General features: G+C 37.1%; 1 long non-coding RNA gene across 1 annotated transcript in view; it reads left to right on the top strand.

Moving 5' to 3' along the window:
• Nucleotides 1-1,346: 1,346 nt before the first annotated feature.
• LOC111094606 overlaps nucleotides 1,347-23,639 on the top strand; it is a 43,458-nt gene continuing 21,165 nt past the window's right edge. The window contains exons 1-3 of the long non-coding RNA XR_005354985.1: nucleotides 1,347-1,426; nucleotides 3,017-3,124; nucleotides 12,743-12,846. This is a non-coding gene — a long non-coding RNA (uncharacterized LOC111094606). The remainder of the gene's footprint in view (nucleotides 1,427-3,016; nucleotides 3,125-12,742; nucleotides 12,847-23,639) is intronic.

Below are 23,639 nucleotides of genomic sequence, written 5' to 3'. Positions count from 1 at the left end.
AATCTTTTAAAATGGCAAGTAATAACCGAATAAAATATATAATTCAGTTAAAAAGTGCATGCGTGTGGGGGGTGAAAAATGTACAAATAGTGAGGAAAGAGATTTAATAGAGAAGTGCCTCTTGGAAGAACAGAGTGGAATACAAGAATTCAATTGCATCATGCTAGTATTTGAAAGTGCCACTCAGTTCAACCTGACTTAACAAAGTGGGGGAGATTTCTTGGCTAACCTAACCACAAAGTTGAAGCACAGCTCCAGCATGGGGATTCCTGCCATTGTCTGGTTTCAGCCAGAAACCAGTTGGTTCAGCCAACTCTCAGTTCTGCTCTCTCCTTATTGGCTTCAATTTCAGTCAAGCTCTTCAGTCATGATGGTCACCCATGACTCCAGACTCACTTCTCACTGTCTAGCAGTGCTAGTGGAAGGGACTTTTCCTTCTCAATAGTTCTTGTAAACTGTATGCATTGGCTCTGATCAGCTTGGCTTGTGCCATGTATAGGTCAATAACCATTTACTGTGGGAGCAGAGTGGCTAGATTTAGGTCTCATCTCTACCCCTTGGTGGTCGCATAGTGAAGTCTACTCTTGTCAAACACAAGTATTACCAATTAGAGAGTTACCCATAAGAGAATTAAGTTTCTAATACTATAAAAGTGGGGAACTAGATATTGTGAGCATTAAATAAGATGTCCATTATAAGGGAGAAGGAAGAAGATTTAAAAGAAACAATAGACACAAGCAGTTACATAGCATTTTGCTGTGACTTTACCCAGGTTGTTCACATTTTCTCATTTAACACTCATGACCACCTCAAGGGATAAGTGCTTACAGTGAGGAAAGCTGCAAAATGGGAGAGAATCTCTAATAGTTACTTCAAAGAAAGTTTGCCCCTGGTTCTCAATTGTAAACTAGCATTTCAAACCTTAAGGTAACTGTTTTTATAACCATATACTGAAAAAATATGTATGGTTCATCTGTGTAGCATTATAGCCAGCAGTCATGAAAACAAATATACACAAAAACCTGTGACAGAAAGTTGCAGTCATGTGGTCTGATACCAATCTGGAGGTGTCTGGTTCAACTCACCCAGCAAATGAAATCATTGTCTTTTGAGGGTGAGCAAAGAGTGGCTGTAAGTGTGTGACAAGGGAGAAGCGATAGTGTGGGGTGGTGTGGGGTGGGGTGGGGTGAGGTAAGGTGGAGTAGGGCAGTAATTCACTCACACAGTTTCTCAAATAATTCTCTAAATTCAGCTTTCTATCTCTTCCTTTCCTTTAGAATTACACAGTAGCTCCAAATCTAGAATGTTTCTGAGGTTCTGGGTCTAACATCAAATTGTTGTGAATTGGCTGCTGCACTCTGGGCAGGTGGATTTCAGCTTCATTCGCTCCGCTAGTCTGTGGCCATTCTTTCATCTGTGTCCTTAGGTATGCTATTGACATGTCTCATCTGGCTCTTCTATGTCACTCTTTTTCTTTGTAGACTTTTATCTTTATTTTTCTTTTAACTTTTACCATTTTTCCACTGGTGTTTATATAGATAACCAGCATAAACATACACATAGATTCATTTGACCAGAGCTCCTTTAATCCAATTCTACACCATCTATTCACATTTTCAGTAACTAAGAAGATTAAATGCTATTATAAATCCCTGTTGGCAGTCTAAAGCCCCACTTCTCAATTTCAATAAATCTTCCCATCCCCAGTGTATAATACACACACATACACACACACACACGCACGCACCCTAACCTCTAAATCCACAAACATCGATAAATTTGAAGATATTCTTTGGGCTAAGTCCTAAACCTGTATTTAATTACTCTGTTTTCAGGTTGGTTCCAGCTCTGAAGTATCACTATGTATCAAATAGAATTTTTGTTCTGATCATAATGTAGTTAAGACAGCAGAAAATATATGGCAATGTTTAGATAAGTGTTTTGAGTTGTGGTCACTTATGTTTCCAAGCACTTAGATAATGTGATTGATCCAAGGTAAATTCTCATCCTATACGGACTTTTCTAACCTATACTTACAAAATTACACCCACAATTGCCACGTCTATATAAAACAAACAAAAATAGACATAATGAAAGATCATGAAGGCTGGTACAAAGTAGTACTGAAATGAAAATGCCATGCATCTTCTCCATGAGGCTTTAATATCTCAGAAAAAAATATACATTTGAGAAAGAGGGACACTGAATCACAGAACCAGAGAAAATGCAGCTTGAAGCAGCCCATTTCTTTTAGCTGTCAGTGAGTTTTTGGTTGTTGGTTTGCTATGTTTTATAGCTTTTCTTTTGCTCTATAAAGTATCTTGACATACTGCTTGAGACCTCTGGCTTGCTATCTATTCCTTTTTATTTTTTTAGGAGTAAGTGAGATGCCATTGTGAAAGGCACTGAGGTATCACGTTAAATTATACCCACTGTATGTGCAGACAGCCATGTAGTGAGCTTCCTCCTACTTACTCATTCAGCTTTAATTTATTTCTAGCATAGAAGAGCAGTGGTAATCACCATGCTATGGATACCTGGACACTCTTCCTTATAAAGTCTAATCATTACTCCATATTTCACAGATTAACATTTTTACCGGCAATTCAGGTATTCTATTCAAATGAAGAATATGCTAAGACTTGGAACACAAGTTACTAACTTAGCCTTTTGACTGACATACAGTTGCTCAATACCTGTCAATTACTCTAACTCATTCGATATTCACTGACAGTTCCCACACTAAGGCCTTTGTCCTAAGTGTATCACTGCCCTAAATATCTTCGTTCCAGAGTTAGGATTGATGGCTCTTCCTTATCTTTCTAGCAACAGCCTAAATGTGTGTTTCTCAGAGAAATCTCCTCTGATTGAGTTACCCTCTTCCACAATACTAATTTAAATTCAATTTAAATTAAATCTAAATGTTTTGGTACTTATCAGGTCTTGTTCTTTCCTTATTATTTTGCTTATATAACAGAAAGAGATAATTCAGTTTTGTCCTTTGTTATGTTTCTAGTGCCTAGAACAATATCTGGAGTATGGTAGGCATATCCATGTCTCCATATTATACAGAGAAGGGGACTTTGCCTGATGCTGTCATTGTGGTGGTTTTCACATTGTGCAGGTATGGCCTTCATATGTGTTCAATTAATGAATGAATGACTTTCCTGTGTAGTTTAATGTCTAGTTATATTGGATCCTTAAAAGTAAAATATCCCAATTTTGATGTTTACTCAAGGCAAATGAAAACTTGCATTAACACACAAAAAGAATCACTATTTTTTGAAGATTTACTTATAATTGCTGAACACTGAAAAAAAATTGGTGAATGGAAAAATAAATTGTGGTACCTCCATTTACTAGCATACTACTGTATAATGAAAAGGAAAAAAATATTGAAATACACAATACCACAGATGAATCATAAACATATAATGCTAAGTAAAGAAGTCAAACTCAAAAGATTACATACTCTGATTCCACTGAGAGGATCTTCTGGAAAAGACATCATTATAGGGAAACAAAATAAATCCATGGTTGCTAGGCCCTGGAGATGGAGGAGTTACCTACAAGGGAATTATGAGGGGGTAATGATTGTAGTGGTGGTTACATGACTGAATGTGCTTATCAAAACTCACAGAACTCTACTCCAAAAACAATGAGTATTTCTCTATGTACATTATACCTCAATATTTTTTAAAAAGTAAAATACGTGAGAGATTACAATGCACTATAGTTCAAAGAACAACTAGGCTGTTCTATAGCTGCCTAACTATTTTCCTCTAAGGACACTTTGAAAATATGTCTTATCATTTTACTCTTCCATTATCTTGCCAGGCCCATTCCCATGATGGTCTACAGAGCCTACCTGAACTGCTAACCCAGGGCTTTGCTGACTTTATCTTCTATCACCCTCTCCCTCTCACACTGCTCTAGCCAGAATAGTCATCTTACCGATCTTTCAACACATCCAGCACCATGAGGCATTTGCAATCCCTGTTCTCTGCCAAAATTCTTACCTTCCTATATCCACATGCATTGTTTCTTTACTTCCTTCAGCTCTGTCTGCAAATATCAGCTGATAAGAAATATTTTCTTTGGCTATTTTATTTATTTTTTAAAAAGATTTTATTTATTTATTCATTAGAGACACACAGAGAGAGAGAGGCAGTGACAGGTAGAGGGAGAAGCAGGCTCCATGCAGGGAGCCCAATGTGGGAGTTGATTCTCCAGGATCACGCCCTGGGCTGAAGGCAGCTCTAAACTGCTGAGCTACATGGGCTGCCAATTCTTTGGCTATTTTATATATACTTGTATACTGCTTTTCTTTTCTCTACAAAAAATATTTTTGTCTTTTTTTTAATCTGTTCCCCCTCATTAGGATACAAGCCTCATGGAGTTCGAGTTATGTTTTATTCACCAATGTTTCTCTATATTTTAAAACAATCCCCAATTGTAGTAAGTGATACTCACTGCAAAAATATAAATGAATTATCTAATGTATATGTTTTGGCAGTGATTGACTAGATACTCCTAAAACCCATCTTCTCTTCCCAAGTACACCCTCTTCTTTTCTCAATGGTTTAAGCACTACAATCAATTTACTTTTCCTCTGTTCTTCTCTCTTACTTTTTTCTCACCCTGTCAAATGGATGATACTTATGTATTATTGAATTATTGAAGCCATTTCCTGAAAATAGAAGAGGCACAGCATGAAGAGAGTCTAGGTCCCTGAAGAATGTATACTGCAGAACACTCCTGAGCCTCCACCTCCACCTGGCTCTTTAAAATTAATAAGAAAGAAACTTCATTGTGTTAAGCATTATACTTTTGAGTTGTTACAGCAGCTAGTGTTACTTATGCTAACTATAACACATGAATTTAGAATCAAAAGTTTCTAATCTAAGGTTTGCCACATCTTGCCATAGTTTATAAAAAACTATTTCTAGGAGGTGGGGCAAGATGGTGAAGAGTAGGGTCCCCAAGTCACCTGTGCCCACAAACTTACCTAGATAATTTTCAAATCATCCTGAAAACCTATGAATTCAGCCTGAGATTTAAAGAGAGGACAGCTGGAATACTACAGGGAGAAGAATTTGCACTTCTATCAAGTACAACTTGTTTTGGGCCACTCTGCACTGAGGAAAATGACTAGAAGGAAAGACTCCTAACTCTGGGAAATGAACTAGGAGTGGGGAGGAGGGCGGGGGGTGGGGGTGACTGGGCGGCGGGCACTGAGGGGGGCACTTGACTGGATGAGCACTGGGTGATAATCTGTATGTTGGCAAATTGAACACCAATAAAAAAAATTATTATTAAAAAAAAATGAAAAACCCACCACAAAAGAAAGAATCAGGAACAGTACTCTCTGTCACAGAGTTACAGAAATTGGATTACAATTTGATGTCAGAAAGCCAATTCAGAAGCACAATTATAAAGCTAGTGGTGGCTCTGGAAAAAAGCATAAAGGATTCAGAGACTTCATGACTGCAGAATTTAGATCTAATCAGGCCGAAATTAAAAATCAACTAAATGAGATGCAATCCAAACTGGAGGTCCTAACAACTAGGGTCAATGAGGTAGAAGAAAGAGTGAGTGTCATAGAAGACAAGTTGATGGCAAGGAAGGAAACTGAATAAAAAAGAGAAAAGCAATTAAAAGACCATGAGGAAAAGTTAAGGAAAATAAATGACAGCCTCAGAAAGAAAAATCTACGTATAATTGGGGTTCCAGAGGGCACTGAGAGGGATAGAAGGCCAGAAAGCATATTTGAACAAATCATAGCTGAGAACTTCCCTAATCTGGGGAGGGAAACAGGCATTCAGATCCAGGAGATAGAGAGGTCCCTACCCCCTGGGGGGCAAATCAATAGAAACCATTCAACAACTCGACATTTAATAGTGAAACTTGCAAATTCCAAAGAGAAAGAGAAAAATCCTTAAAGCAGCAAGAGACAAGAGATCCCTAACTTAAATGGGGGAAAATATTAGATTAATAGCAGACCTCTCCACAGAGACCTAGCAGGCCAGGAAAGGCTGGCAGGATATACTCAGGGTCCTAAATGAGAAGAACCTGCAGCCAAGAATACTCTATTCAGCCAGGCTCTCATTCAGAATAGGAGAGATAAAGAGCTTCCAAGAGAGGCAGAAACTGAAAGAACATGTGACCACCAAACCAGCTCGGCAAGAAATATTCAGGGGGACTCTATGAAAGAAAGAGGAAGCCCAAAGAAATAATTCACAAAAACAGGGGCTGAATAAGGTTTTATGATGACACTAAATTCATATCTTTCAATAGTAACTCTGAACGTGAATGGGCTTAATGACCCCATCAAAAGGCCCAGGGTTTCAGACTGGATAAAAAAGCAAGACCCATCTATTTGCTGTCTACAAGAGACTCATTTTAGACATAAGGACACCTACAGCCTGAAAATAAAAGGTTGGAGAACCATTTATCATTCAAATGGTCCTCATAAGAAAGCAGAGGTAGCAATCCTCATATCAGATAAATTAAAGTTTATACAAAGACTGTAGTAAGAGATGAAGAGGGACACTATATCATATTTAAAGGATCTATCCAACAAGAGGAACTAAGAATCATAAACATTTATGCCCCTAATGTGGGAGCTGCCAAGTATATCAATCAATTAATAACCAAAGTACAGACATACTTAGATAATAATACACTTATACTTGGTGACTTGAACACAGTGCTTTCTACAATCGACAGATCTTCTAAGCACATCTACAAAGAAACAAGAGTTTTAAATGATACACTGGACCAGATGGATTTCACAGATATTTACAGAACTTTACATCCAAATGCAACTGAATACACATTTTTCTCAAGTGCATAGGGAACTTTCTCCAGAGTAGACCACATACTGGGTCACAAATAGGTCTTAACTGATACCAGAAGATTCGGATCGTCCCCTGCATATTTTCAGACCATAATGCTTTGAAACTAGAACTAAATCACAAGAAGAAGTTTGGAAGGACCTCAAACACATGGAGGTTAAGGACCATCCTGCTAAAAGATGAAAGGGTCAACCAGGAAATTAGAGAAGAATTAAAAAGATTCGTGGAAATTAATGAGAATGAAGATACAACCGTTCAAAATCTTTGGGATACAGCAAAAGCTGTCCTAAGAGGGAAATACATTGTAATACAAGCATCCATTCAAAAACTGGAAAGAACTCAAATACAAAAGCTAACCTTGCACCTAAATGAGCTAGAGAAAATACAGCAAATAGAACCTACATCCAGCAGAAAAAGAGAATTAACAAAGATTCAAGGAGAACTCAATGAAATAGAGACCAGAAGAACTGTGGAACAGATCAACAAAACCAGGAGTTGGTTCTTTGAAAGAATTAATAAGATAGATAAACCATTAGCCAGCCTTATTAAAAAGAAGAGAGAAAAGACTCAAATTAATAAAATCATGAATGAGAAAGGAGAGATCACCACCAATACCAAGGAAATACAAATGATTTTAAAAACTTATTATGAGCAGCTATATGTCAATAAATTAGGCAATCGAGAAGAAATGGACGCATTTACTGGAAAACCACAAACTACCAAACTGGAACAGGAAGAAATAGAAAACCTGAACAGGCCCATAACCAGGGAGGAAATTGAAGCAGTCATCAAAAACCTCCCAAGACACAAAAGTCCAGGGTCAGATGGCTTCCCAGGGGAATGCTATCAAACGTTTAAAGAAGAAACTATACCTATTCTACTAAAGCTGTTCAGAAAGATAGAAAGAGATGGAGTACTTCCAAACTCATTCTATGAGGCCAGCATCACCTTAATTCCAAAACCAGACAAAGACCCCACCAAAAAGGAGAATTATAGACCAATATCCCTGATGAACACAGATGCAAAAATTCTCAGCAAGATACTAGCCAATAGGATCCAACAATACATTAAGAAGATTATTCACCATGACCAAGTGGGATTTATCCCTGGGATGCAAGGCTGGTTCAACACTCGTAAAGCAATCAATGTGATTCATCATATCAGCAAGAGAAAAAACAAGAACCATATGATCCTCTCAATAGATGCAGAGGAAGCATTTGACAAAATACAGCATCCATTCCTGATCAAAACTCTTCAGAGTGTACCAATAGAGGGAATATTCCTCAGCATCTTAAAAGCCATCTACAAAAGCCCACAGCAATATCATTCTCAATGGGGAAACATGGGGAGTCTTTCCCCTAAGATCAGGAACAAGACAGGGATGTCCATTCTCACCACTGCTATTCAACATAGTACTGGAAGTCCTAGCCTCAGCAATCAGACAACAAAAAGAAATAAAAGGCATTCAAATTGGCAAAAAAGAAGTCAAATTCTCCCTCTTCGCTGATGACATGATACTGTACATAGAAAACCCAAAAGACTCCACCCCAAGATTGCTAGAACTCATACAGCAACTCGGCAGTGTGGCAGGATACAAAATCAATGCCCAGAAATCAGCAGGCATTTCTATACACTGAGACTGAAGAAAGAGAAATTAAGGAGTCAATCCCATTTACAATTACACCCAAAAGCCTAAGAGACCTAGAAATACACCTAACCAAAGAGGGAAAGGATCTATACCCTAAAAATTACAGAACACTTCTGAAAGAAATTGAGGAAGACACAAAGAGATGGAAAAATATTACATGCTCATGGATTGGAAGAATTAATATTGTGAAAATGTCAATGCTGCCCAGGGAAATGTACACATTTAATGCAATCCCTATCAGAATACCATGGACTCTCTTCAGAGAGTTGTAATAAATCATCTTAAGATTTGTATGGAATCAGAAAAGACCCTGAATACCCAGGGGAATATTGAAAAAGTAAACCAGAGCTGGAGGCATCACAATGCCAGATTTCACGTTGTACTACAAAGCTGTGGTCATCAAGACAGTGTGGTACTGACACAAAAATAGACACATAGATCAGTGGAACAGAATAGAGAATCCAGAAGTTGACCCTCAACTTTATGGTCAACTAATATTCGACAAAGCAGGAAAGACTATCCACTGGAGAAAAGACAGTCTCTTCAATAAATGGTGCTGGGAAAATTGGACAGCCAAGTGCAGAAGAATGAAACTGGACCATTTTCTTACACCATACACAAAGATAAACTCAAAATGGATGAAAGATCTAAATGGGAGACAAGATTCCATCAAAATCCTAGAGGAGAACACAGCCAACACCCTTTTTGAACTTGGCCACAGCAGCTTCTTACAAGATACATCCATGAAGGCAACAGAAACAAAAACAAAAATGAATTATTGGGACTTCATCAAGATAAAAAGCTTCTGTACATCAAAAGAGACATCCCCAAAATAAAAGACAACCTACAGAATGGGAGAAGATATTTGCAAATGACCTATCAGATAAAGGGCTAGTACCCAGGATCTATAAAAACTTATTAAACCCAACAGCAAAGAAACAAACAATCCAATCATGAAATGGGCAAAAGACATGAACAGAAATCTCACAGAGGAAGATATATGCATGACCAACAAGCACATGAGAAAATGCTCTGCATCACTTGCCATCAGGGAAATACAAATCAAAACCACAATGAGATACCACCTCACACCAGTGAGAATGGTGAAAATTAACAAAACAGGAAACAACAAATGTTGGAGAGGATGTGGAGAAAGGGGAACCCTGTTCTACTATTGGTGGGAATGTGAACTGATACAGACACTCTGAAAACTGTGTGGAGGTTCCTCAAAGACTTAAAAATAGATCTGCTCTACGACCCAGCAGGATTTACCCCAAAGATCCAGATGCAATGAAACGCCGGGACACCTGCACCCCAATGTTTATAGCAGCAATGTCCACAATAGCCAAACTGTGGAAGGAGCCTCGGTGTCCATCGAAAGATGAATGGATAAAGATGTGGTCTATGTATACAATGGAATATTCCTCAGCCATTAGAAACAACAAATACCCACCATTTGCTTCGACGTGGATGGACCTGGAGGGTATTATGCTGAGTGAAATAAGTCAATCGGAAAAGGACAAACATTATATGGTCTCATTCATTTGGGGAATATACAAAATAGTGAAAGGGAATAAAGGGAAAGGAGTGAAAATATCAGTGACGGTGACAAACATTGGAGACACCTAACTCTGGGAAATGAACAAGGGGGTAGTGGAAGTGGAGGTGGGCGGGGGGTTGGGGTGACTGGGTGATGCGCTCTGGGGGGCACTTGCCGGGATGAGCACTGGGTGTTATGCTATATGTTGGCAAACTTAACTCCAATAAAAATTTTTTTAAAAATCATAAATAGGCAACACTGTATCTCAAATATTTTTTCCTAATTCAAAAAGTTTATATACTACACTTTCAGAAACTATTTTCTAGTATATTTGTGTAAGCAAAATAAAATAACATCTTACAAAGTGAAAAAAAAAGAAACTATTTCTAGAATTTGTACATTGGAGATAGTAAACACTAACCACTTCATAGGATGAAAACATTCTGCAACTCAAAAAAGCAGCATGGAGGAGTGCCTGAGTGGGTCAGTTGGCTAAGTGTTTGCTTTCAGCTCAGGTCATGATCCCAGGGTCTTAGGACTGAGCCCCAATTCAGGCTACCCACTCAGCAGGAAGTCTGCTTCTCCCTCTCCCTCTTGCACACTCTCCCATTCTCTTTCAAATCAACCAATCAATCAATCAATCATCAATCAATAAAATCTTTTTTAAAAAGAAAAAAAAGCATGGAAAAACAATTTATATATTTTTAATGAACATCACAAATACAAATTTTCTAAAGGGCCATTTCTTTTACTTTACTGATTTAAGGTCCATTTTCCCAAACACTCCTTCACTAATTTCTCTTCCTGCTCATCTGCTCAACATTTAACATTTAATTAGTATATTCTCTGTGCCAAGTACTGTGCTGAAGAAGAAAGAGAATGACTGTTTTCATAGGAAGTGAGTGCAGAAAATAGCAATGAAACAACAAATCATGGTGTGAAAAATACCTTTGATGAAGAAGGGAAGTCTACAGAATGTTATGAGAACACAGGATAGGAAAGCCCGTCCCATACTTGAGAGATTAGAGATGGTGTCTCTGAGGAAGTGACATTAAGTTGATACCACACTGATCAGGATAAAATTGGAAGGTAAACTGGTTGATGGGATTTGAAGGGAAGCACGCTTTAGAGTGCTGAGCATTATGAAGGAACTAAGAATGAGTAGAGAATAATGTGTTAGCATCAAAGGGGCAAGAGATATGGGATGAGCGTAGGAATAAGATCAAGTTCCAGTGCTCGCTTCAGCAGCACATATACTAAGATCAAGTTCTAAAGAGCTCTAAAAGTTACAGAGGTGTTTGGATTTACTTAAAGAGAAATGGCATCATACTAAAGCCTGTTGTTACAATTATCAAGGCAAAGATAATGGAAATTCCAAATGGGGAGATTGCAATGGGGATAGAGAAAAGTAATCAAATTAGTTTGTTTAAAAAATTGGTATTGCCAGGACAGTGCTATAATTAGTTATATGTTTGAAACAAGAAGAAGAGGCAAGGGTCACCCTAGTTTTATAGTCTGCTCATATCCTACAACTACAGGGATTCTTTAAAATGCTCTCTCATTTTGTTTCTCTCTGCATTTTTCTCTTCACTTTACTGTCTCTAAGTGCATTAATCATGTATCACTAAGTCTACACTCAGCCAAGATCACAATCCCTCTATCTATCTATCTATCTATCTATCTATCTATCTATCTATCTAATTATATATATTTTAATTAATGTATATTAATACTTATATAGCTATTATAGATTATACATATACATATATAATTTTCTTGCCTTACTGTTTTGTTTGGGACACCCAATAAAGTTTGGATAGAAGTAAAGAGTATTGGTAGCCTTCCGTGCTTTCACCATTAAGTATAGTATTAAACTTTTTTTGAGTTATCCTTTATCAGATTGTAGAAGTCCTTTAAGTTCCTGATTAGCTGAGAACTTTTTTCATAATAAAAGAGCTTTAAATCTTATCAAAAGTTTCTGTTATCCCTCTAATATGGTCAATTACACTGAGTGACTTTTGTATATTAAACCAGCCTTGCATTCTTGGGACAATTTTTCTTGGCCATGATGTAATATTTTTTGCACAGAGTGATGAATTTGATTTGCTAATATTTTAACTATTTCTGCATGTATATTTATGAGGGATATTGAACTTTGTTTTATTTTTAAATCTTTCCACTATCACAACTAGAAAGAGTAGACAACATATATGAAATGACTGTTCTAGAAAAAGTAGACAACATATATGAAATGACTGTTCTAAAATATTGCTTATCAGGAATTCCTTAAAATAAGGTAAATACATAAAATGAGCCCTCTGAGTACCCTAGATAACTTCTTAGAAACATTTTCCTGATCCTTGTGTAGGGAGAGGAATTCTAAGCAGAGCTATGTTACTGAATTAAGGACAAAGAAGTAAAATTTCAGAGAGGCTGAGGCTTCAAAGAAGAGACAGATATGCAAGAACAGAGAAGCATATATTTGCACACTCGTGTATATTTTACTAAATCTAAGACATGCAAGTTTGAAGTCCAGCTGAAAAACTGATTTTTAGTAATAGTGTACATGCTTTTCTATTTAAAAAAGTATTTTCATAACAGTGATTCAATCTTGAGTTATAGTTACATGACCCAAAATGATAACTTGAAAACTATAGAATTTACTCAACTTGCTCCACGTTTTCATATGTTCAACAGGTTTATTTTCCCACTGAATTGGTAGTTTCCTTTATTCTGGAAGAAACAGAAGACTGGCCTCCAGAAACATCTTAACAAGAGAATGGATGAAACGATTAGGCAAGGTATGGTCCTTTTCCATTTTTTTTTTATTTCCATTTTTAATTTCAGTGATGACTGCTGGCAGAAGGCAAGCAACATGCAGCCTCCACCTCAGGTGTGCTAGCATATTGCAATTAAAGAAAGCTACTCTTAGTCACCCAGGGGGAAAGTGATTGATCAAAGTGTCTAATGATTTAGTTCCAGTGTAAACTACAATTCCCTGCCCCAAATACCAAGATCTATTTAGTAAAAAGAGGGTATCATTAAAACCAAGACACATATTATTCTCAAATTGTGGTCTAAGGGAATGTAAATGACATAATTATTCTCCAACAGGTAAACAAATTCAGTGGCTTCTCCACAACCACCCTTATTATAAATAATTGTTCCAATTAGTGTTATCCAAACACTGTGCAAAGCTAATTTAAAGCAATACAAGTAAGATTATTTTTTATACTAGTGAAATAAATCCAAGTCAGGCAAGGAACAGGCTCATGGCAGTGCAACAGAGATGCAGATAGCAAACCAACTTGAAAATTACATAACCAAATTAGGTCGACAGGAAAGAATATGATCTAAAAGCAAGTCGCTCTAATTATCATTATTGTCATCAATACTTTATATTGAGCAACAGTGAACAATGACCCAAGATCATGAGTTAATTTGGTTTGGAATCAATCCCAAGATGTGGGACTTCCCTAATTGTAGAGTGTAGAATAATAATAATTATGAAGGAATAACCACAGTGTGCTACTCATATCAGCACTGTGTTTGTTATACTTTGAAGTGGCGTTTAATGTCTAGTATATTATTTTAGCTCTACATTGACATATAACATTGTTTAAGAGCTTATGCTCTGAAGACAGACTGCTTTGAGGTCCAGCGTGAGCTCTGAAACTTAATCTCAGGGAGTCAATTTTCTCAGCTGTGAAGTATAGACTAATTAGAGAATATACTTATTAGATGTTGAAGATGAAAATCAATGAAGATGTGGACAGATTAAATAACTAGATAAGGTTCTTGGAACTGGCTGTTGATAGAATTGGGATGCAAAGCACACAGTCAGCTTCTAGAGTCTACACTGTAACCACCATGCATACCTCTACCCTTTCAGGGATTTGGAGCAATTTAGCAAACCCACACAAGCAGGGCTCTTAGGCTTCTATTTGGTGCATGGCATTCTATGACTAGTGGCTATTCTATGACTAGAGGAGAGGGAGGAATTAGAGAACAACAAGCTAGAGAAAACATACCACTTTAATTAGATTATGGCAGGGGGTTACATATTTTTAGTGTAAAAGGTCAGATAGTAAATATTTTAGGCTTTGTAGTAAATACATTATCTCTCAACTACTCAATTCTACCGTTGTAATTAGAAAGCAACCATCTATAATCCATAGATGAATTAATGTGTTCCAATAAGATTTTATTTACAATTATAGGTGTTGGGCTGCATTTGTCTCTCAGGCCATAGTTTGGCACCTGTATCAGAGAATTAGGATTTATATGTGGTCTTTTTCCCCCGAGTTTTTTAAAGGTATAATTGACAAATATTGAAAAACATTTTTTGATAAAGTCAAGTGATCTTCCATTCTATCCCAGCTGCTTCCCTCTTGCCTACTATACTCTTAGGAACAATGAAACCATATGACCTCTAGGCTGTTTCCAGAAATGATGGCTTAAGATTATATGTTGTAGTCCCAGTGCATTATCTGAAGATGTTTCAGTGACTGTCAACCAGAAAAAAAAAATAGGCAATTAAATATTAATTCTACGCATGGTGGACATGGCTTAGACCATGGTGAAAAATATGCCTGGGAAACCACATTTTCTGTTCAAATCAGAATTATGTATTTGTCTGAAGAGAGAATACAAATTTTTACCTGGAACTCCACATTTTTTAGCCACTGGCTACCAGATAATGTTTGTAGTAGGGTGAACAGATATCCTTCTTTGCCTGTGAAAGCTCCACTACAACACCAACTATTTCTGTCCAATTATTATTAGCATTCTTTTTTGCTCTTCTAAAGGGTCCTAGTTTGGATGAAAAATTACATGGTCAGCCTTTTGATAGGAAATAGATGCCAATTCTATAGATTTCTACTTGCTTTGGAAGCTACACAATCTTTCCCCTTCCTACCAAGGGGTGGAAAACCATTCTTATCTAATACTACTTCTGTTTGAGCAAACATTTATCGAATACCTATATATGCCATGTGTGGTGAAAGCCACTGAAGAGAAAATACTCTCTCAAAAGATATCATTTTATTTGGAGACAGATCATCTGTGAAGGTTTATGTGAACTCATCCTCTGCCTGAAATCTTTAAATTCCACAGGCATGGCCTGTCTTTTTATATAGTCTCTCCACCATTACACATCCTCCATGAACCAAAGCTTCATGAGCAGAGTGCACTTTTACCCCTATTACCAGCATCCCGTCATGCTTGCTGTGTTCTAAGCGAGCCTAACTAAATACTTGTAGGATGCCTAACCAGCACTAGTCAAAGGTTTCCTCATTAACCATCGATATCTTTTTGTTCCCACATTGTACAGGAGGAGAAACGAATTACTATACAGAATTTAAAAGGTTTGTATGAGCAACTGCAAATACACACCTTCATACTTTATGCCTATTACTTCCTGTGAGCTGACTATATGCCAGGCCGTCAATTAAACTTTTATATATTGCATGGCACTTAATCCTCACAATCACTCTGCAAGGTAGGAGCATTTTTCCCCCTCTATTTTGGGGATAATAAAGCTATAGCTCAAAGAACTGAAGAAATTTACAAAAGATAACATAGCCTGTAAACAATGGAAGCAGGAATCCATCCCACATTTGATTCCCACAAACACTGAAGTATTATGAAAGCTGCTAGGCATCATGCAAGTTAGATATATCAAAACTCCGTGACAGTCTTGACTAAACTGCCTGATTTCATATTGCTAGTATCACTGCTATAAATATTGCATGGACCACACTTGTATTAAAAACATTAATTTGTGGTTTATCTGAAATTCAAATGCAACTGGGGGTGCTATATTTGTAAGTGCTATATCTGGCAACATAACCTGTTACTCATGCTTTGTAGGATATTTGTGCTGGGAAAGCAGGAAGATGTCCTATTTCAGTTCTCATCTCAGTTGTTCTATAACCTATCCCTGATTTCTTTGTTCTAGATATAAATATAAATATAAGAAAAATGTTATTTATTTATATATATAAAATAGAAAATATTCCTAGTGCAATTATAACAAAGTACAAGGACACTGCTTATCTTCCATCTTAGCTCTAATGAATTATCCAATCTCAGCCCCAAACTGCCAAGTACTGAAGTCCCTTGAGTAGTCACCATCATATTGGGCCTGTTCCTTCACTGCACAAACTAATCCCTGAGGGCCTTTCTTCCAGCTCTCTTTTGGTGGTGATGAGATGTAGTGTAAAGCCCCGCTGCACAAGTGAACTACCATATAAATTACACCAAAGGCCAGCTGGGTACTAGCCATGTGTGGCTACTGTGAAACCTATGAGAAAAGTCCAAGACTACCCCCATACTTAAGAATCCTGCCATCACCTTGCAGAGGACCTACTATCACCTACACATGATTAAAACAATTATGGAAAAAACTCCAAAAGTTCTTATGCAGAGAATATCAGTCAAGTTTTTTTTGCCCCCAGGCTTCTAACTCCAACTTCCTAACAGTACCCCAAATTCCTTTTTAAAGTCACCTTTCCCCAACTTTAAATACGATCTCTTTAAAACAATGACTGCAAGGCTTCCTATACTTCTGGCTGTAAATGATTTGCTCAAAGAAAGACGTATGTTCCAATTTGAACCAATGAAATAAGGTTGAAATAAGACACATTTATTTCTTAAGTGGAAAGCCTATAGAAACAATCATAAGAAACCTTCCTCCTTCCTATGAATTTAGTGGTTTGTATGCTTGGGATGTATGGTTCCCTGAGGAGAGAGTTTAGAACCTCCAGACGCCATTATGGTGAGGTCTGAGAAGAAAGCCCATGTTACAGGAGGCAGAGAACAATGATTTACCAAGTAGCTAAGCTTTGGGTGATAAAATCTGAGATTCTAGATCAAGTTTCAATGAAAGCCCCCAGATTTTTTTTCTAGATGAACCAACCAATTTTATGTCAGTTAAGCCGGCTTAAGGTGGGTTACATTTTGTCACTTGCAACGCAAAAACTTATGACATCTATCTTGTAGCTGTTCATTTGTATTTCAATTTGCACCCACTTTAGAAAAAAATACCTAAGGAGACCTATTAAATTACAAGAATACAAAAATGAAACATAGATTAGAACAGTGTGATTAAGAAAGGGACATGTGTGTGAGTTTGTGTGTGTGTGTGTGTGTGTGTGTGTGTGTGTGAAGGGAAAACATGTAGATGTGAAACAGCCAGAGACGAGGCTCAGACAAAAATGCTTCCTGTGAAGGCTTTACCCTTGCTCTGGGCAGCCCTGAGAGTTGTTCTGAGATTCCTAGCATGTAATTCAAAGGAAACAGCCTGTTTATTCACCCAATGCACAGTGTCTTCCAGCTAAATTCCAAGCAATTTCTCAGGAGAACCATAAGCTATAAAGAAGTGAAAGTGAAAGCTAATAGAAGAATGATCACTTTAGGGTGGAGCAGTTAAGGAAAGCATCCTACAGAAGGTCAGACCTGAGGGGAGCCAGGAAGGAAGGGTTGAGCTATGAGTGCAGGAGGAGGAACAGCATGAGCAAGTTTATAGGTGAAGTGAACTTGTGTAGAGGACTATGAGGAGACCAGCATGGATAAAGGTGAGAAGTTATATTAAGATGGAATCCTTGATTATTTGAGCACACAGAGTCAAGATGGAGAGTGGCAGGCAGACAAAAAAAAAACCCTATTATTAAGAATAGATGCTCTCTCAAGCTTATCAAGTGCTCACATTTCTTATATTTTAAAATATAGTCGTGCCAGTAATTTTGGTTTGATAAAAAATGGAAACAGCCTACAAATAAATCTTGATGAAAAATAAAACTGAGAATAAACAAACTCCCTGGCAAAAAATAAACAACATATTGAGCTTAATTTTCCTTTGTATAAATTAGTCCTGAAGAACAATTTAGGTAACTTTCACTCCCTAACTAGAGAGCTAAGTCTTCAGCAAAATAATTCTCATTGATATCCTGTCAAAATTATGTATCAGAAGTTTCAGTATTGTTTTCTTAGTCTGGCAGGATGGACAGTAATAGTAGCATCATTATGCTAACCACTAACCACTTTATTAATTGGCCCTTTCACATAATTAAATTATAATACATATAATTCACTCAGAAATAATGAATTATCAGTGGATAGTTTATACAAGGCATCCCCTGAACACTTATGAATTTCAATTTTATTTTGACTTAATTATCATAGGAGCTCTGTGATCTTGAACAAGTGAATTAACCTCTCTGAGCCCTGGGTCTCTCATTTGTAAACAGGCTTAGTAATAAATACTTACCAGGATTTATGAGGATTAAGTGAGAAAATACACAGTAAAAGCCTAGTAGGAGTAACTATCAATTGAGCAACTGAGCGATTACTATGGGCCAAAATCCTAAGGATTTTATGTGAATTAATTATTTTACTTCTCAATAAAATCTGGTAGAGATTTTTTCCTCTCTATAGATGAGTCAACTCAGACACAGAGAGGTTTTATCAACTCAATACCATAATCTTAAAAATATGACATGTATTACTTGTATATTTAAGAGATCACCCTATTATCATTAGCATGCCAAATTAATAAAATTCATTTTACCACTATTTCTAAGGAGCCGAAAAAAATTCAACACTAAATGAAATTATTGGTCCTCAAAGAGCTCTTTGAGGTAGCTGAGGTCATATATTATTGTCTCTATTTTACAGACAGGCATAATGAAGTGACAGTGAAATGTAGTATACTAAATCAATGCTTTATTATGGGAGAAATTATCTTCGTTATCTATTTCAATGATTCTCAAACTTTTAGTAATTTTAAAAATTGCAGAGGGAACTCATTAAAAATGCAGACGTCTGGGCATAATTTTCAGGTTCGACTCCATTTTAACAGCACTATGGAAAATTCTTATTTAAGTTGTCCACTAGCCATATTTTATGAAAAACTGACCTGGAGTTCAGTAATCCCTTGAAGCCAGGGACTACACATGCATGCAAACAAAAGAACTGAGTGGAAAGGGGGGAAAAAAAAAAGGGAAAAGAAAGAGTTGGATTGTCTATGCATTGCTTGCCTTACTGCAACAGCGCTGACTTCTAGTATGCATTGACCTATCCCTCACTCTGGGACCCTGGTCCCTGGTGGCACCACCTGCCACCTCTGGGGTGATCATGTGATGTAAGAGCAAGTCAATCAGTGCACCAGCTTGCAGCCGTGTGCCATGATTGGACCGGCTCTGGACAGCCTGAACCAATCAGAGGAAAGCATAGGACCACGGGGCCTGCTGCGGTGGGAGTTTTGGAGATGTGGGTGTGCTCCATCATCTTGCCCATTCTTGGGGGTTGGGCTGAACACTATCATGGCAGAACTCAGGTCCTGAAGCTACTGTGTGGGCTTCGAAGGCAGCCAGGCCTGAAGCTACCATCTATCACGGGACTTCGTAGCCTTGTGAATTAGTAAGTCCACATGTTGACTTGGTACAGTTTCACGTGCAGCCCACAGATGTACAGAGGACGTCATCAAAACTGAGGGAGGAAAAAAAAAAAACGAGACTTAGAATTATTAAGAAACTCGCCCAAGATCACCCTGCTTGTAAATGGCAAAGTTGAGATTCAATGTTTGGCTGAGTCCAAGAAGGGAGATCTTAGTCACTGCAGTATATCATCTCTAAAATTTGGGAGTGTACTGAGCTACTGTAATTAGACTTGCTCAGAAAATAAAATACCATGGAGAATTCACCTTTTCTGGACTTAAACTTCAACTTGACTCTTTTATTGGGGGCAGGTGGATTGATACCACATTAAACCCACCTTTCAATTACTCGTGGTTGGCAGGTCACCATTCATCTCTTCCCATTCTCTAGTGGCTTAACATCTTTTGTGCAGAACCTGGAGTTTTATTTTGGATCTTGCTGCCTGCAGAGTGCAGGGAGGGGTACAACGGAATGGTAGAGGAGGAGAGGAGAATGCCACATCCACGCATGTCAAATGGCATTTTTCCTTCAGTTTCTATCTGCTGACTGGATTGATGCTCTTCTCCTTTTGTTCATTTATCATCACCAGCCTAATACATGTCTGGATTTACATCCAAGGTTCCATTTTACTATAAAGCAAATTTGCAAGCAAATAGAGCTCATGATTTGAGCAGACTGCTCTGATGCAGACAGACACGGCTTGCTGATGCTGTGGATGCAAATGCTACATCTGTTTATAATAATGCGTACTACATCTTGCAACGGAACAGTTTGTGGCTGCAATCTGACAGTCTGCACTTAGGTTGTTAAAAAGGGAACCTGGGCATTGTTTTAGACTGGTCAGCATCCTTGATGTCATCTTCAAACATGAAAGAATCTTAAAATACCAGTGTTACAATGTTTAAGATCACAAAAGTAGGGGATCCCTGGGTGGCTCAGCGGTTTAGCGCCTGCCTTTAGCCCAGGGTGCAATCCTCGGGTCCCGGGATCAAGTCCTGTGTCAGGCTCCAGGCATGGAGCCTACTTCTCCCTCTGCCCGTCTCTCTCTCTCTCTCTCTCTCTGTCTATCATGAATAAATAAATAAATCGTAAAAATAAAAACAAAAGTAATAATATTGAAAATAATCACTTAAACGCCAAACATTTTCTTGTGTATATTACATGTGTTATCTCATTCATAGCAGACCAATAGGAAAGATAGTATTTTTGCTTCCATTTGGTGGTTCAGGAAATAGAGGTTCCCAGTGGTTCAGTGACTTTCCAATACTCAAGGAGCTAGTGAGTGATGGAGCTTAGATCAAATCCATGTTTGTATGACTCTTAACTTTTTAATCATTATATTTGATCTCCAGTCCAGTGGTTCTCAAAGTTCAGTACACTTAAACTCAGAAAAGGAAAGAATCTGCTCTAGATGGCAACATGTAATAATGGCCAAGAGAACTTCTGAATCTAGGTCTTCTGGTCATCAAGCAAATGATCTTACATGTGAGGAAGTCTGTATCCTCTCTCCCTTTTCCATTTATAATAAAGAGGTATGATATTTGTCTTAAGTTACACTTAATAATTCCTCTGATATGTCCTGATTCATCAACATGACAGGTATTAATGAATTAGCGTATGTTAACAGCCTTCTCAAGCTTTAAATTCCTGTAAAATTGGGGTGATCAATTCTTACTTGGCAGCTATTTCACAAAAATTGAATATAATTAGGAATTTTCCAAATAGGAATATAAGCATTATGAAGTCAGGCACTTATATTATTTTTATTCCCTGCTGCATTCCTATACCCAGGAATGAGTGAAGAAAAGTAAATACCTGGTATACCATAGGATTTCACAAATAGTGACTTTATCACCATTTTAATATAATCATCAAATCAGGAATAAATACAATATTTGAACAGATCTATTACTAGTAAGAAAATCTGAATGAGAAATCAAAACACTCAGCAAACAAAAGTCCAGGAACAGGTGGGTTTACTGGTGAATTCTACCAAATGTTTAAAAAAGAGTTAATACTTATTTCTTTCAAACTATCCCAATAAGTGGGAAAGGAAGGAAACTTTCAAATTCACTCTATGACACTAAGATTAACCTGACAGTGAAAATAGGCAAAGATACTACAAAAAAAGAAAACCATAGGCCAATACCCCTGATGAATAAAGATGCAAAATCCTCAACAAAATATTAGCAAACCTAATTCAACAATGCATGAAAAGGATCATTCACCACAATCAAGTGAGATTTATTTCAGGAATTCACAAATCAATCAAGATGTCACATCACATTAACAATAGAAAGAATAGAAACCATATGATCATCTCAACAGAAACAGAAAAATCATTTAGTGAAACGCAATATCCTCTCATGATAAAAACTCTTGATCAAGTGGGTTTAGAGAAAGCAAATCTTAATAATAAAGCCCATATATGAAAAACCCACAACTACCATCCTATACAATGGTGAAAAATTGAAAGTTTCGCTCTCAGATCAGAAACAAGACAAGGATGTCCATTCTCACCATTTTTATTCAACATAGTACTGGAAGTCCTAGTCAGGGCAAGCTGACAAAAAAAGGGAAATAAAAGGCATTCAAATTGATAAGGAAGAAGTTAGACTGTCACTATTTGTAGATGATGTGATATGATATATATGTTAAAAAAAACCCTAAGATTTAAAAAAAAAAAGTGTTAGAACTAATAGGCGAATTTAGCAAAGTTTCAGGATATAAAATGAATATACAGATATATGTCACATTTCTGTATACAAATAATGAAGTGGCAATAAGATAAATTAAGAAAACAATCCCATTTATAATTGCACCACAAAGAATAAAATGCCTAGGGATAAATTTGACAAAGGAGGTGAAACGCCTGTACTCTGAAAACTATAAACCACTGATGAAGGATTGAAGATGACACAAACAAAAGGAAAAAATATATCACTTTCATAGATGGGAAGAATTAACATTGTTAAAATGTTCATACTACCCAAATCAATCATAAGATTCAATGCAAGCCCTATCAAAATACCAATATCATTCATTTTCTTCCCACAGAAACTAGAACAACTAATCCCAATTTTTTTATGGAATCAACAAGACCTCAAAGAGCCAAAACAATCTTGAGAAAGAAGGGACAAAGCTGGAGGTATCATAGTCCCAGATTTCAAGATACATTACAAAACTAGAGGAATCAAAATAATACTGGCACAGAAATAGACATGCAGGTCAATGGAATAGACCCACATCTGTCTGGTTAATTCGTGTATGATAAAGGAGGGAAGAATATATAATAGGACAAAGAGAGTCTCTTCAGTAGATGGTGGTGGGAAAACTGGACAGCTACATGCAAAAGCACAAACCGGGACCACTCTCCTGCACAATATACAAAAATAAACCCAGAATGGATCAAAGACCTAACCGTGAGACTTGTAACCATATAACTCCTAAAAGGAAACATAGGAAGTAATCTCTTGAACATCAGCTTTAGCAGCATTTTTCTAGGTAGTTCTGCTCAAGCAAGAGAAACAAAAGCAAAAATAAACTATTGGGACTACGCAAAAATAATAAGCTGTTGCACAAGAAAGGGAAACAACAAAAGGAAAAGGCAATCTATAGAATGGAAGAAGATATTTGCAAATAATGTACCTCATAAGGGGTTAATATCCAAAGTATATAAAGAACTTATACAACACAAAACAAAATCCCAATCTGATTAGAAAATGGACAAAGGACTTGAATAGATATTTTTCCAGGGGAGACATATAGATGGCCAACAGACACAGGACAAGATATTCAACATCACTTGTCATCAGATAAATGCAAATCTAACTACAGTGAGATATCACCCACACCTGTCAGAGTGGCCAGGATCAAAAACACAAGAAATAACAAGTGTTGGCAGGGATGTGGGAGAAGTGAACTCTTACACACTATTGATAGGAATGCAAACTGGTGCAGCCACTATGGAGAATAGTATAAAGCTTTCTTTAAAATTTAAAACGTGAATACTTAATGAGTCAGTAATTCCACTACTGAGTACTTACTCAAATAAGACAAAATACTATTTTGAAATGATACGTGCACCTGCAATGAACATATGCAGCATTATTTACAATAGCCAAGACATAGAAGCAGCCCAAGTATCCATTCATAAA

The sequence above is a fragment of the Canis lupus genome, chromosome 2 (assembly GCF_011100685.1).
Source record: "Canis lupus familiaris isolate Mischka breed German Shepherd chromosome 2, alternate assembly UU_Cfam_GSD_1.0, whole genome shotgun sequence".
In the NCBI taxonomy this organism is placed as follows: Eukaryota; Metazoa; Chordata; class Mammalia; order Carnivora; family Canidae; genus Canis; species Canis lupus.
The sequence above is the reverse complement of the archived record's forward strand: the minus strand, read 5'-3'. Positions and strand labels throughout refer to the sequence as shown.